Consider the following 15,604-nt stretch of genomic DNA (forward strand, 5'->3'; position numbering starts at 1 on the left):
GTTGTTATGGCAAATTATTATACCTGAGGTGGAGGGATCCTGGGAGCCCCTGATTTGCAGCCAGGTCATAAAGAAACGTGGGTAAACTGGGAGCCCACTATTTGCAATTAGTATCTAAAGTGAGGAGCAGTCTTGTGGGACAGAGTCCTAGTAGACTGACTCTGGGTAGTTGGTGTCAGAGTGGAATTAAATTAGAGGGCACCCAGTTGGTGTCTGCATAGAATTGGAGAATGTCTTGGCGTGAAAACCACACAGATTTTGTGTCAGAAGTGTTGTGAGTGCTGTATTTCAAAATCAGGTCACACTCACCAGTACTGGGGATTAGAAATGGAACAGCTTTTTGGAGGACACCGTTGAACCCATAGCAATGCCCATCTCTCAGAGTTGTGAATATCACATGGCACGCATTGGCATGGATTGGAGAACAAGGCACTGTGGGAGGGTGGAGAATTGCACATCATGTGTGCTGGTGCATTGATGGAACAGAACACAACAGCCTGAAGAAGTAGCCTGTGAAAGAGGCACTGGATCCTGATTCTGTCATGGACATTGTCACCAGCTGATGATTGGGCAGCCACTTTCTTGCTTTCGTCTCAATCACCATGAAACTATAATAACCTCAACTGGCCTCTCTCCGCCTAGTTTCTGATACTGTTAAATGTTCTGGGCCAGCCATTTGAACTTTTCACGGAAATTTTCCTTCCCCAAGGTTTTCTGACTTTAGGCCTGACCTTAGCCAGGTGGGCTGTTGCTGAGGTCTGAGTATCAAAATGTACAATGGTGGTAATGAAAGTAACAAGCTTATAACAATAAAGCCAACTGGACCACTTTTAGAAAGGTCTAAGATATTATTTTTCTAGCTGATGAGAGGATTAGCTTGAGCAGGGAAGGTTTCTGTGGAGCAAAGCAGTTGATTAACTTGGATGCTAGAGAATTCTCTGTAGTGTGAACTCTGTTTGTTGTGGGAAAAACTTTGAGTAAACAAGTAGTGAAAATGTAGGACAAGCAATTTTATCTTTTATTCCGAGAAAAGGGGTCCTAGTTCTTGTTCATTTTCTTTAATTGCTTTATGAAGAATATTGCTTCTTAAGAGTGAAGTGTTTTAAATATTGCCTGGATTTAAAATTGGTTAAGGAGGTCAGCACTGCCTGACCCAGCTTAAATTTCCAAAGGGCCAATCACAAGTATATTGCACATAGACTCATCTGGCTGCAAGGTGGAGATTTTATTTTCAAAATGACAGTTTCATTTCAGTTCATTTCACCCACACTTGGAAGGGGAGAGAGCTTCCTATGAAATTAACTGAGCACCATGTCTTATTTCATATTTGCTTTTCTAATTAAGGATTCAGGTTTGTGGCTGCCTTTCCAGCCAGGTTCATGTTGAACTGGCAGACTCAGCTGTTTAGAAATAGAACTTGAGCTTTGAAGTTCAATATTTCTTGGTTCATGTCCAGGTTCTGCTGCTTACAAGTGCTGTGGCTTTGGGTACTTAATCTCTGGATTCAACTGTAAGATAGGAAAAATAATTACATAAAATAGCAAGTTCTAATTGATCTGTGGAGTAAGGTGCCCAATAAATTTGTAGTTTCTGTTTTTCCCATTACGGAACCTTCCTCCCAGGATTCCGTTCTTCCAGATGAAACTTAAACTTGCTAGGTTTAGCCATTTAGCTATGTATCTATCTATATATTTACGTATCTATCTATCTGTCTGTCTGTCTGTCTGTCTATCTATATCTATCACTATTTATGTGTGTATGGATCTATCTATCTCTATCCTTCCATGCATCCATTTATATTTTCATCATTCCTTCTTCCTTTTTCCTATCACCCAAACTTATTCTTCCTGTGTTCTGTCCCATTAGAGCCTCCTTGTATATCTGAAACTTACCTAATAAATTAATTAATGGGAATGTTTAAAGGCTTAGAGAATACAACATTTTAAAGCTAGAAAGAGCTTTAGAATTTTAGTCCAAATATGTTAATTTACTTATGAAGATGGTGGAGTGATTTGGGCAGTGGTTCATGGTTTAGTGGGAATATCATACTAATTTATGTAGGCTCCACAGACCTCAAATGCAGTGAAACTAAGCAGATGAAACATTCTCCTATACTTGTATTTTACCATGAGGGAAGATGATGGTAATTATGACGATGGCGGTGATTATGTTGACCACAACAACAGGCGTTCTTTTTAGCCTTTATCCTGTGCCCAATACTACACTCATGTAGTACCTCATTTTTTCCTCCAAAAATCCTCTTTGAGGCATATATTGTGATTTTATAGATGAGGAAACTGAGATTTAGAGAGGTTAAGTAATTTGCCTAAGATAATACAGCTGGGAAGTGGAGGAGCCAAGATTTGAACATTACTTTGAATTTAAAAATTCAAATTTAAGCTCTTAATCTCCATCCTCTTCTGCTGGCATAATCAGGCAAGAAAGTGGTGGTGATGATGACAATGGTATTACTGAATGTTTATTGAGAATTTACTGTATACCAAGCACACAGTAAATTAACACATATGATCATGCATTAACACACTTAATCATCACACCAACCCAATAAGGTCAATGCCTTTATGGTCCCATTTTTTGAATATGGATATGGAGGCAGAGAGAGGAAGTTAAGTATCTTGACCCACAGCTAGAGATGGTAGATTTGAATTACACTCCAGGTATCGTGTTTTCAGAGTCCTTACTCCAAATCACTGCTCAGGGCAGTTTGTTTTGCAAAGGCAGGAAGTATGGCAGACTGGGGGTATGAAGTGGGCAGCAAGGTTGTCTACATTTCAGGTTGCACACAGGAATGCACCATGCATATATCCAGCTAATGAAATTATGTACACAAAGGTATTTTGTAAAGTCTAAATCATAACCATGGTTACCATTACCTATTCTCAGCCTTGTCTAGGACATGGCCAACAATAACTCTGTTTTAACAGTGAGATCTGAGTCAGGAGGACTTGATGGCTGTCCTTGGGATGACAGTCCCATCCTCTGAGAGCTCATAACCAACAGTGTGGAACCAGGGCAATCTCTGTGGCCCAAGTATCCACAGACAGCCAGGGAGACAATGTGATTGAGTGAAGATTAAACTATAGGAATAGTCTTGACTTCTTGCAAAAACAATATGGCCACTTACATTATTTTTGATACATAATCAGTTCCTTTTAAACCTTTTCAATGTTTCAAAGCAAGGATATTGGGATAGTCACTTTCTTCATAATTCTCCCAGAAACAGAGTGGCAAATAACAACCCATTTGCTCTCTAGCGTCAGAACTGGGGAGTCGTGGGATCTGGTGTTAAAGGGTGAGCTCTGGATACATCAGAGGAGCCAATTACTATTCAGCAATTATTAGCACAAACTGTATTGATCAGGTCTATTGGGGAAACTGAAACACATCAATCATTTCAAAGTGGAGAATTATTACCAGGACTAATTAAACAGATTGACAGACTGAAAGGCTTAAGGAACACACTAAGGTAACACTCAGCTGGTAACTGCAGGATGCTGCTACACTGCTAGTGGCTGGAGCAACAAGAAAGAGAGAATGTGGTTCTCGGCGCCTAGTGCTGCCAATTCCAATACAGAGGCCACCAGCCCCATGTGGCCGTTGAGAACCTGAAAAGCAGTCAGACTGAATAGGGAAATACTGCTATACATGTGAAATATACATTCAAAGTCCTAGTGTGTAAAAAAGCAATGTAAACTATTTCATTAAAAGTTTTAAATATTAATTACGTGTTGGAATAATAATGTTTTGGATAAGTTGAATTAAGTAAAATTTATGGTTAAAATGAATTTCCTCTGTTTCTTTGTGCCTTTTGAAAAATGGCTCCTAGAAAATTGAAAATTACATAGGTGACTTTCATTTGTAGTTCTCGTTATACTTCTGTTGGACAGCACTACCTTAAAAGCCTGGAGCAGAGGCCCCATGTTCCAGAAACCCAGACCTCCAAGGAGGTGAGTGGGATGGCTGGTGCTTGAATCTCAGTGAGGGGGAGTAACTAAGCTGATCTGGGGGCATGTGGAAAAACCACAAATGGGAATCACTACTCTATCAAGGTAAAGAACTTTTGCTTGGGTGACAATGATGAAGAGGAGAGACACAGGAAGCTATGTGTCCTTTCTTTCTCCTCTACATTTCAGACTGTCTCTGCAATGCTTCTTATTAGCAGAATCCAACAGAGAATCAGATGGCAAAAGAGAAATGTTTGCAGAGTTCCAGGATCTGCCTCAAAGTCCAGTGTAAAGAAAGGGTGGGCTTGACATTAAGAGTCAGTAGTTTAATGACCAGCATGACTGGCATTGCAAAAACGATTTATTTCTCAAGAAAGCAGGAATTCTAGATTGCTTTTTAATGTGAAATTTTCCTAGTTCTAACTGATAACTAAATATCTTCTTAAAAAGTATGCAGTCTAAAGAAAGTACATCTGTAGGTTCCATTGCTTGTGGGTAATGATCCGGGGACCATGGTCTATAGGTCTAAAGATCCCTTCCAGCTCTGACTTCTATGTTTCTATGAGCATTTGATATATGGGTAATAAAAAAAATTGAAGTTCCCTGGGGAGAGACCACTGTGGGCTGTAGTCCAGAAAGGCTTTCTGGAGGAGGAGAGACCTGGAGTGAGTTCTTAGATATGCTTTCCAGTAAGCATGCCTTTATACAATGCCCCCAGTTCATCACTGGCAGGTTTTTCCTTTGCTTGCCCCCATGCATCTGCAAATACTGGTCAGAGAGTGCCAGCATTGTTTATAATCAAGGGTGGGGTTTGCCTGGGCCAAAAGCTGAGTTTGTTTAGACTCAAATAAGGCATCCCATTGACAGCCTCTCCAGAGTACCTCAGAGGCAAGTCATTGACTTTCGGATGCGGTTGCTGTTGAGGGGATCTTGAAACTGCTCAGGAAAAATGGCTCTTTGTTGAGTTTTTTGTTGTTGATATGAAAAGGGGGTGAATCTCAAAAATATACTGTTTTCATTTCTAACTGTTGATGTTTGTTTAGTGATAAGGATGATGTAATGTATCTTTCAGAAATTAAAATGCTAATGCCAGTCTTTAAAGTTTGATAAGGAAGAACCTTTAGGTATGCTTGTGAAAATCTAATATGGAATTATTACTAGGATTTTAAAATTCTTTAAAAAATTCCAACCTGGATTGCAATGTATTCCAGACCAAGCTCTTCTCTAGGGAAAAACAGTGGGTATGCAACTGTTTACAGGAGTAAGTTGGTGCAGATACACTGATGAATTCCCATCTGACTTTAGTTCCTGAGTCTTGCAGGAGCCCTTCTCTTGGCTGTTCACTCCATCCAGCCATCTCCACTGGGGCCCACTTAAGGAACTTTTCCAACTTCAGAACTTACAATTTACAAAATCACTGCAGCCCCTAATGTCCTGGGATTTTCAAACTCCTGTTTGTGTTTTAGTTTGTGCCCTGTGGCTACACAGCTGGTTGGAGGCTCCTTCTAGGAAGAGCGCACAATGGAGTCTGTGCAGGCTTGACATTCGCTAGACCTTGCACTGTTAGACACTTTGCTTTGGAACTGGGTGCTAAGACTAGTGATATGGAGAGGCAATCAGGCCTATTGCCTGAGCTCCAGCTGTGGACAATGCATCAGAACAGAAAGCAAAGGTGACTGACCATGAAGAGTGGCTGTGGGATGGCCAGCCACCTGCTGGGTGGCCTGGAGTGAACTCTAGCTAACAGAGGTGCTCCATGCTGAGTGGTGGCAATGTCAACCATCCAATTCCTATCTTAGTAGAAATATAAATTTATGATGAATAAAGAGAAGGCATCTCATTCCAGATTTCTTTCTGTAGCAATGATGAGTTACTTATTTGATTTTTCTGTTGATCTACTGTGTACTCCAGTGTTGAAAGAGCTGAAACTCAGTGGTATAGTTCATTTGTTCTTTCATTCATGTGTTTATTAAGATGCGTAATATGGGGCATTTACTTTACTGGGCTCTAGGAATACAGCTATCCACAAAATAGTCTTTGCTCTCATGGAACATACTACCATTGGGAAAGGAAGATAGTAAAAACACAACTACAGGGTAGTATGTAAGTTCTGTGATGGAGATAAGTACAGGGTAATATGGAAGCACAGAGAAGGGGTCACTAGCCTGGTGTGGGGGTGTTAGGGAAGCTTCCAGAGGAAGTGTGGTACAAACCAAAAATTGAGCAATGTATAGAAATTAGCCACAGAAAGGGGGGGCTTTCTATGCGACCCAGACATCTTTGCAAGAAGTCTCCAATTCCAAAGGTCATGAGTGCATGCATGACTTTGGATCCCTGAGCAATTTTACTCTAATTGACCAGCTCAGTTTGTAGCTTACTGGCCTTAGGAGATAAGTCTTTGGTCTAAGGAAATTCTGATCCAGGCTTCTCACCGTATCTCCAGCCCACACGTTAGACATGACTGAAACATGTAATGAAGCATTCAGGGGCAGTCACCATACAGAAGTCAGAAAAAAACAGTGGATAGCTTGGGCCCCTCACTGACCCCTATGAATGGAAGTTCTGAGCAGAATTAGATAGCCCAGTGTAGAAAACAATGTGGCGTGCTTTCTGAAATGTAACAACTCTATTTCTATACTAAGCCTCCCCTTACCGAGCCAACAGTCTTGCTCTAAGGGACGAGATAAACCACAACCTTAATTCTATTCAATTCCTCACCTTATATCAAGAGTTAGTGTAAAACTCATCTCTTCTCCAGCTAGAAGAACTATCCCTTTCTCTCTGTGTTTCCATAGCACACATTCTGTGCTCTTTAATATCATAGCCTTTAATCTGTGTTCTGCTTGGGAAGTGGGGAGGTGACTTATAGATGGCTTTGAAACTCTCAGTAGATTGAGTGCTTCTGGAAGGCAAGACTCATTTTTTTTTCTTAAGGTCTTGCACATAGTAGGAGTTCTAAAAATTTTTGAAATGAATTGCTGGGTTGAATTTGACTTGAAGTATATAGTCACTGTCTTCTGGACAGATAACTTGGCTTAGGAGCGCTTTTCATGCTTACTTGTTTTTGGTTGGGAATGTAGCTGCAGATGAAGAGAATACTGGAAAGAATGGAAACTTTTAAAGGATTCAACACATGTTTTTTTCTCAAAACTTTTCTGGAAACCTGCATGACATCTATTGCATAACATTTAGGGTTCGAGAGAGGTTAAACTCTATGCTGTTACCTGTGTCTCGTGCTGTGATGCTACTTTCCTGGGTCAGCATCTTAGGTGACTCTTATAAGAAGAGGACAAGAGCTATTACAGTGGAGACTGGAAAAGAGCATGCGCTCAATACTCAATGTTAGTTAAGTCCTTATTCTCATATCCAAAGTCTGGAGAACTAGACTTTTATAGGTGAACTCCCTTTACAAAATACATGCTCTTTCCAGGCTCTCTCGCTGCTCCTATTTTCCATTCCTCCCCAATACCACAGGCTCTGAAACTTCACCATTAATTACTCATTCCTTTGTAATTAACAGAGCCCTGTATTAAGAGACAGTTTCCCTCTTCTGTAGGGAGTAACAATTCAGCTCCTATGAATGAATCTCAGCAATCATTTTTGTTGTTATCAATATGAGGGCTTTGGCCTTAGAGGACACAGAAGGAGTATGTTGCCTTGAAATACATCATGGTATTGGAAATTCAAGTCTCAATATGAAGAAAACTGGTTTTCCTGGGAAGCTGATTTGTTTTTATTTTTGGGCCCTACTGTTGGTGGAGGGTGGGTGATAGAATCCACTAAGATAGTGTCCTGACCTCACTCTACCCTCCTGGATTAGTCTGTTTTCATGCTGCTAGTAAAGACATACCCAAGACTGGGTAATTTACAAAGGAAAGAGGTTTAATGCATTCACAGTTCCACATGGCTGGGGAGGCCTCACAATCATGGTGGAAGGCAAAGGAGAAGCAAAGTCATGTCTTACATAGCAGCAGGCAAGAGAGAGCTAGCGCAGGGGCACTCCTATTTATAAAAGCATCAGATTTCCTGAGACTTATTCATTATCATGAGAACAGCATGGGAAAAACCTTTATGATTCAATCACCTCCCACCGGGTCCCTCCTTTGACAAGTGGGAGTTATGGGAGCTACAATTCAAAATTTGGGTGGGGACACAGCCAAACCATATCACTTCCTGTCTGGGCAATGGAGTGACTTACTGGATCAATGAACTTGAGAAAGGAAAGTGAGTGCAGCCTCTTCCCAACTCACTGCTCTTATGAAGGCAACACGGGTTCTGTTTGGTTTGCTGTCACATGGCAAAGTAGGCCTCTCTGACAAGTCTTCAAGGCTGCATCGTCACCTCTGACTGGCTGGCTAAGTCTCTCCAATTCAGTTTAGGAAGGCTGTGTGCCTGCATGTATCAGCCGTATTTTCCATATTAGCATTGTCAGTAGCACTATGATATTTGAATATCTACATAACTCTACTCATATTCAACTTAAATTGATACAAAATTTTGTCAGGAAAATGGCTCCTTTTATTGATTAGAATCCCTCTCACTCTAACATATAAAAACTATTCATCATTCACTCTTTGCCTTGATCATCAGGAAATTTTCAACCCAAAACATAAGGTGGTTAACAAATGTAATGCTACACAGCAAAATATAAACAAAATACAAAGGGACTTTGGTATAATTTTTCTTTTTCTTTCTTTTTTTTTTTTTTTTTTTTAAGACAGAGCTAGTGAAATCCTTTGGCCAGGCATGAATAAAAAAACTGTCTTTATTTGTTCCTGTCCCAATTTCTCTTCATTTGTTGCTCAGGTTCTGCTGAGTCTCACATGTCTGTCTCTTAATACTTTTGTCCCAGGTTAGCCACCAGCATATGTGCTTTTCTTTGATGATTGACATAATGTGAAATCGTAGACCAAAATCTTGATTTCTGCATACTATTGTTTAAAAATCCAATTTTAAATATAGACATTCAATAAAAAGCATTTCTGAAAAGCATTGCTCCAGGCAAGGGTTCCCTCTGTTTTGTGATAGTCCTATTCATCTTTGTCTCTGTGCAGGTTCTACCTCTGCCGTTCTTCCTTTTGAATCTGATTGGCACTGTGTTTATTTTCCACTCCTCCACAATAAGAGCTGAGGAGTGGAAAAGCAACCCTTTGATTGGGGTGTGATCTGAAAATGGATTCCTCCTTTGAACAGAAACTCAGAAGTGATTACAACAGCTATAAAAAGGATTATACATACTTTTCCCCTCTCCCAAACACAGCAGCTAGAGTTTTATTGTTTAACTAATTCATGCCCACTGTTAGAGAGTTTACAGTTTCACCTCCCCAAGCCTCAGGTTTTTCCTCCATGAGGAACCAAATATAGATTATCTGGCCTCTGAGTCCTTATTTTCATTGCTTCCTTTCTAAGTGAATCAGGTATCCATGGAAACAACTGAAGATTAATACTCAAAATAGACAATCATTCATTTCTCTCTGAACCATACAGCAAAAATAAAGATTGTTTTAGTAACAATTTGAATTCTTGCAACAAATTATGAAATTCGGTTGCACAATATAGGTAGAAAGGAAGAGGCTACCCCTCTAAACTTTTAAAAAAAATATCTCAATGTAAAAATCATAGAAGGCCAGAAACAATATGTTTATCATACATAGAAGCATCAGCTTTCATGAACACTGGATATGGTCACTTAATGAATACCTTTTAAAATTAGGTCCTGTTGGACTTCAGTGGAACTGAGGTGCCAACCGTATTTTTGTGCTAGTGGTGACCCAGCTTGCCAAAGCTGCCTTACTGTGACCTGGGCCCTGTACCTACAGTAGTTGTAGGTAGATTCTAGACTGCTATCTTGTTTGCATTCTTTGTGAACCACCTCATCATCTGATATCTTCTCACTTATTTATCTTCTTTTTCCCCCAACTACATTCCCTGGGAGAAATATTCTGAATGGTCTATCTGAATCACAAGCTATATTTTTGGCTATAGGAGAGCAGAACAGCTTGATCTCCCCAAAGGAAATAGACTGTTGTCAGTAGAGGAATAGGGAATGGATACTGCAAGGTTGGAAGACAATCCATGTCAGTGACCAGGTTCACACGAGATAGCATGTGCAGATGTGGAAAGACAGCACGGAGCCATGAGACAGGGAAGTATATGGTTGGCAGAAGTAGTGGGGACTGCATTAGAATTCCTCAGGCTGTAAAACTGGGAGTTTGAGCCTAGGTAGATGACTGCACCTGACATTTAAGAATTGGTAGATGGCTGTTGTTAGACATTGCATTGTTTTGACTACCAGTGGGGCTGATCATTTGTCATATATTTATCAATGATTTACATTTCTATAATTTTTTAATGTTCTCTGTCTACTTTCTCTTATAGTTATAATGTTTTGCAATAAAGCAATGTTTGTTATTTTAATAACAATGATAACTATTTGCTTGGTAGATTTGTGATAATTCTCCCAGTTAATAATTTTCTTTTAGTTTTGATGTTACAAACAAGTTTTATATTTTTACAAAATAAAATTGCATTAGTCCATTCTCACACTGCTAATAAAGACATACCCGAGACTGGGTAATTTATAAAGGAAAGAGGTTTAATTTGGCTCACAGTTTAGCATGGCTAGGGAGGCCTCAGGAAAGTTACAATCATGGCAGAAGGGGAAGCAAACACGTCCTTCCTCACATGGCAGCAGGAGACAGAAGTGCCAATTGAAGTGAGGGAAAGAACAGCATGAGGATAACCACCCTCATGATTCAATTACCTCCCACCAGGTCCTTCCCATGACATGTAGGGATTATGGGAACTAAAATTCAAAATCAGATTTGGGTGGGGATGCAGCCAAACCATATCAAAAATTAAATAATCTTTTTCATGAAATTTTAATCTGTTGCTTTTATACTTGACAAGTCAGTCTACAATCTCAGACAAGAAAAATAATGCAACTATGTTTTCTTATTTTATACTTCTGTTTTACACATTTATCTGTGTGTTCCAGCTGAAATTTATATATTTTCTCTTCTGAGTGCTGAGAATTTGCATTTATGTCCTCCACCCATAGTTAGCTAATTGTGTAGATATTGTTAATCAAATAATTCTTTCTCTCCTTTAGATTTGTGATAACATTATATCATAAACAAAATCTTTACACATACTAGAGTTTGTTTTTAAGCTATCTATTCTGATTCAACAATCTGTCAGTTGTCGTAAGCACAATATTTTTTGAATTACTGATGCTTTATAATGCATTTAAATAGAGACAAACTGCTCTTCACCAATTACTCTTATTTTTTAAAATACTCCTTAGCAATTCTGCTTGATTGTATTTCTAAAAGAAATGTCAAATGATATTTGGAACAAAATAATTTTGGGATTTTGATTGAATATTTACATTAATTCAAGATAAATATACATCTTTGTATAATAGATAATCGTAAGAGTACTTGGTGTTTATTGAATACTTTTGATGTCTCAAAAGTGCAACATAAATAATATCTCATTTAATTTCCAAAATAGCCTTATGGAATAGGTTCTTTTATGATATTCACTTAAAAAATGAGGCCAAGAGGAATAATTTTCAAAATCCACATCACTGATTAGAGGCATAAACTCAGGTTTGACTCTACTGCTTATGTATGAGAGATCCTTCCGATTGTGTTCTTTTTCTCTGTCATAGTGGATTTTTATTGTTTTGCTTATATAGATTTTACACTTTTAAAATTAAAGTTATTCTTACATATTTTATATACACTCTCGCTTTCATTCATTTTACTTCCCTACAGTTATTTTTGAGAAACCTGAAAGGTGCTAATTTGTATATCGATAGTGTACCAGAACAGATTAGGGACCTGTTGAAAATGCTCTCAGTTGACTGTCTTGGATGTTCACAAGCAAAAAAATGATGTGTTAATATTACTAAGGTGGCAGTTCTCCCCAAATTGATCTATAGATTCAGTATAATCCTCATCAAAATTCTACTCTGAACACAGATGCATGAAGAAAGTGAAATCATAGAAAATAAAATGTAACAGTATATTATGGAAATAATTTACCACGATCAAGTACAGTTTAACCTAGTAAAGTTAGGAAATAAATCAACAAAATAATTATTGTGAATAGTACAAAAGAGAAAAGTATACTTGATCATCTCCTTAGTTGGAAAATGGCATTTGCTAAAATTTAACTTCTGTTTCAGTGATTAAATAAAAAACATTAATTAGAACACTTAATTAATTTGTTTTTATTTACTTATTTAATTAGAGCTGGAGGTTGTTCTTCCTTATGTTGCCCAGGCTGGTCTCAAACTCTTGCACTCAAGTGATTTCCCAGGCTGGACACAGCCCTAGCCTCCCAAAGTGTCGGGATTACAGGCATGAGCCATGCCCAGCCAGAACTTTTTAGAAGATAATTTTCTTTACGTATGATAAGATTGGCAACATCATATCAAATGAGTAAACACACTAGAATCAATTTTATTAAAACCAGGAATAATACAAAGATGCCTGTTATCACTCTCACTATTTAGCATAGTGAGATTAAATAAGAAATAAAAACAAAAGATAAATCTATTGAAAAGGGAGAGAGAAAATCCTCAATATTTACAAATGAATTAATTATATTTTTTAAAAATTCTATAGAATGGAATGAGAATTACTGAGAAAATTAATTATTAGAATTAATATGAAAATTCAGCAAAATTGTTCAATTAAGACATCAGTGTACAGAAATGTAGCAGTCACTACAGCGTAGAATGGAAAAAAATTCTATTAGTTTTAGAAGCAATGATTTCATTTTCCTTTATTTTACAAATAGTATGTATATATTAATTATGTTTTTCTCCAGGAGAACTTTCAAAATTTTAAAGATTTAGGAGAACTTTCAAAATTTAGGAAAACTTTCAAAATTTTAAGTGGTTACGAATATTTTGTTCACATTTCTGTTAATATTTTTTTGTATTCCATTGTTATCAAACTATGCAATCCATACAATTACTGCAATGGTGAAATGTTTTAGGCCTTTCTTTGGCCCTATTATTTGGAAAGTTTTTGTACATGTTACATTAAAATGTGGTGTAATTCCGCATGTTCTCACTCATAGGTGGGAATTGAACAATGAGATCACTTGGACTCTGGAAGGGGAACATCACACACCGGGGCCTATTATAGGGAGGGGTTAAGGGGGAGGGATGGCATTGGGAATTATACTTGATGTAAAGTTGACGGATGCTGACGACTTGATGGGTGCAGCACACCAACATGGCACAAGTATACATATGTAACAAACCTGCACGTTGTGCACATGTACCGTAGAACTTAAAGTATAATAAAAAAAACAAAACAAAACAAAAACAAAAAACAAGAATGTTAATAATAGGCATAAGGCAATCTATGTAAACAGTTCAATGCCTAGCACATAAAAACTTTATCTTCCATTTTTAACTGGCAGAATAACAATAAATATTAACTATATATATTAGTTAATCATATTAATTCAGAAGTTGAGGGAAAGCAAATTCTCTGTCTGTACCACATTCTAACAACTACTCAATTCCCTGAAGAAATCAGTCTAAGAGATTGGTAGAAATAAAGGAACTGAGAGTGCTAAAAAAAAAAAAAAGTGTCATGTATCTGAAGAAATGTACATTTATTATTTCCATTTAATTAGTTACCTATTTAATTTTCCATGTCCTCATTTTCTTTCTCGTTTAACATGTGAAAGATTGAAAGAATGAGTTACCATTAACAATTGTGTTTAGTCATATTCTTGAGTTCTAACAGTGTTTTGCTTTGCTTTGTGTTTTGATACTATGTTGCTTGGAGCATAATGATGCTGTTAGTCAATATAAAATTTCATATTTTTATCCTCTAATATTTACTTATCAGAAATAAATATTTCTACTTTTTTATTTATTTTGGTTTATATATAACTAATAAATAATTTTCATTCTTTTAATTTTAATCATTCTGAATTATGTTTTTTGCAGGCTTTCTTATTGCTGAATACTGATTCTTTCTGCTTAGGTCTCTCTTTCGTGTTTTGCCTTTTAAAAAGAGGAATTTAAACTAGTAAAATTTAACACAGCTCTTACTTTTTGACCTAGTTTCACTTGTCTAGTGTTTTATAAATTTTATACATTTTTGAGACTTACTTTGTCTTTTATTATAAAAATAGTAATACTAATAATTCATAATACTAACTGATTTCTTGCCATGTGCCAAATGTTTCACATATAATATTGTATTTAATTTGTAACACAACCCATTGAGCAGGAAATATGGACAGGTTTATTTTACAGATAAGGAAGGCAGCAGGGGACTGGAGAGGTGAAATAATTTGCTCAAGGTCGCAGCAGGTGTGTATGAATATCAAGGTATGGACCCAACTCTGACCCCCTCCAAAGCTCGGATGCTTAAACACAACTCCATATTGCCTTCAAATATGTCTGTTAGAAAAAATGGTTTCTGTTTAAAAGAAATAGTCTTTCTTTTTTTTTTTTATTATTACTATTATACTTTAAGTTCTAGGGTACATGTGCATAACGTGTAAGGTTTGTTACATATGTATACTTGTGCCATATTGGTGTGCGGCACCCATCAACTCGTCAGCACCCATAAACTTGTCATTTACATCAGGTATAACTCCCAATGCAAACCCTCCCCCTCCCCCCTCCCCATGATAGGCCCCGGTGTGTGATGTTCCCCTTCCTGAGTCCAAGTGATCTCATTGTTCAGTTCCCACCTATGAGTGAGAACATGTGGTGTTTGGTTTTCTGTTCTTGTGATAGTTTGCTAAGAATGATGGTTTCCAGCTGCATCCATGTCCCTACAAAGGACACAAACTCATCCTTTTTTATGGCTGCATAATATTCCATGGTGTATATGTGCCACATTTTCTTAATCCAGTCTGTCACAGATGGACATTTGGGTTGATTCCAAGTCTTTGCTATTGTGAATAGTGCCGCAATAAACATACGTGTGCATGTGTCTTTATAGCAGCATGATTTATGATCCTTTGGGTATATACCCAGTAATGGGATGGCTGGGTCATATGGTACATCTAGTTCTAGATCCTTGAGGAATCGCCATACTGTTTTCCATAATGGTTGAACTAGTTTACAATCCCACCAACAGTGTAAAAGTGTTCCTTTTTCTTCACATCCTCTCCAGCACCTATTGTTTCCTGACTTTTGAATGATTGCCATTCTAACTGGTGTGAGATGGTATCTCATTGTGGTTTTGATTTGCATTTCTCTGATGGCCAGTGATGATGAGCATTTTTTCATGTGTCTGTTGGTTATATGAATGTCTTCTTTTGAGAAATGTCTGTTCATATCCTTTGCCCACTTTTTGATGGGGTTGTTTTTTTCTTGTAAATTTGTTTGAGTTCTTTGTAGGTTCTGGATATTAGCCCTTTGTCAGATGAGTAGATTGCAAAAATTTTCTCCCATTCTGTAGTTTGCCTGTTCACTCTGATGGTAGTTTCTTTTGCTGTGCAGAAGCTCTTTAGTTTAATTAGATCCCATTTGTCAATTTTGGCTTTTGCTGCTGTTGCTTTTGGTATTTTAGACATGAAGTCCTTGCCCATGCCTATGTCCTGAATGGTACTACCTAGATTTTCTTCTAGGGTTTTTATGGTATTAG

The sequence above is a fragment of the Trachypithecus francoisi genome, unplaced genomic scaffold, assembly GCF_009764315.1.
Source record: "Trachypithecus francoisi isolate TF-2019V2 unplaced genomic scaffold, Tfra_2.0 Lachesis_group1, whole genome shotgun sequence".
Classification (NCBI taxonomy): domain Eukaryota; kingdom Metazoa; phylum Chordata; class Mammalia; order Primates; family Cercopithecidae; genus Trachypithecus; species Trachypithecus francoisi.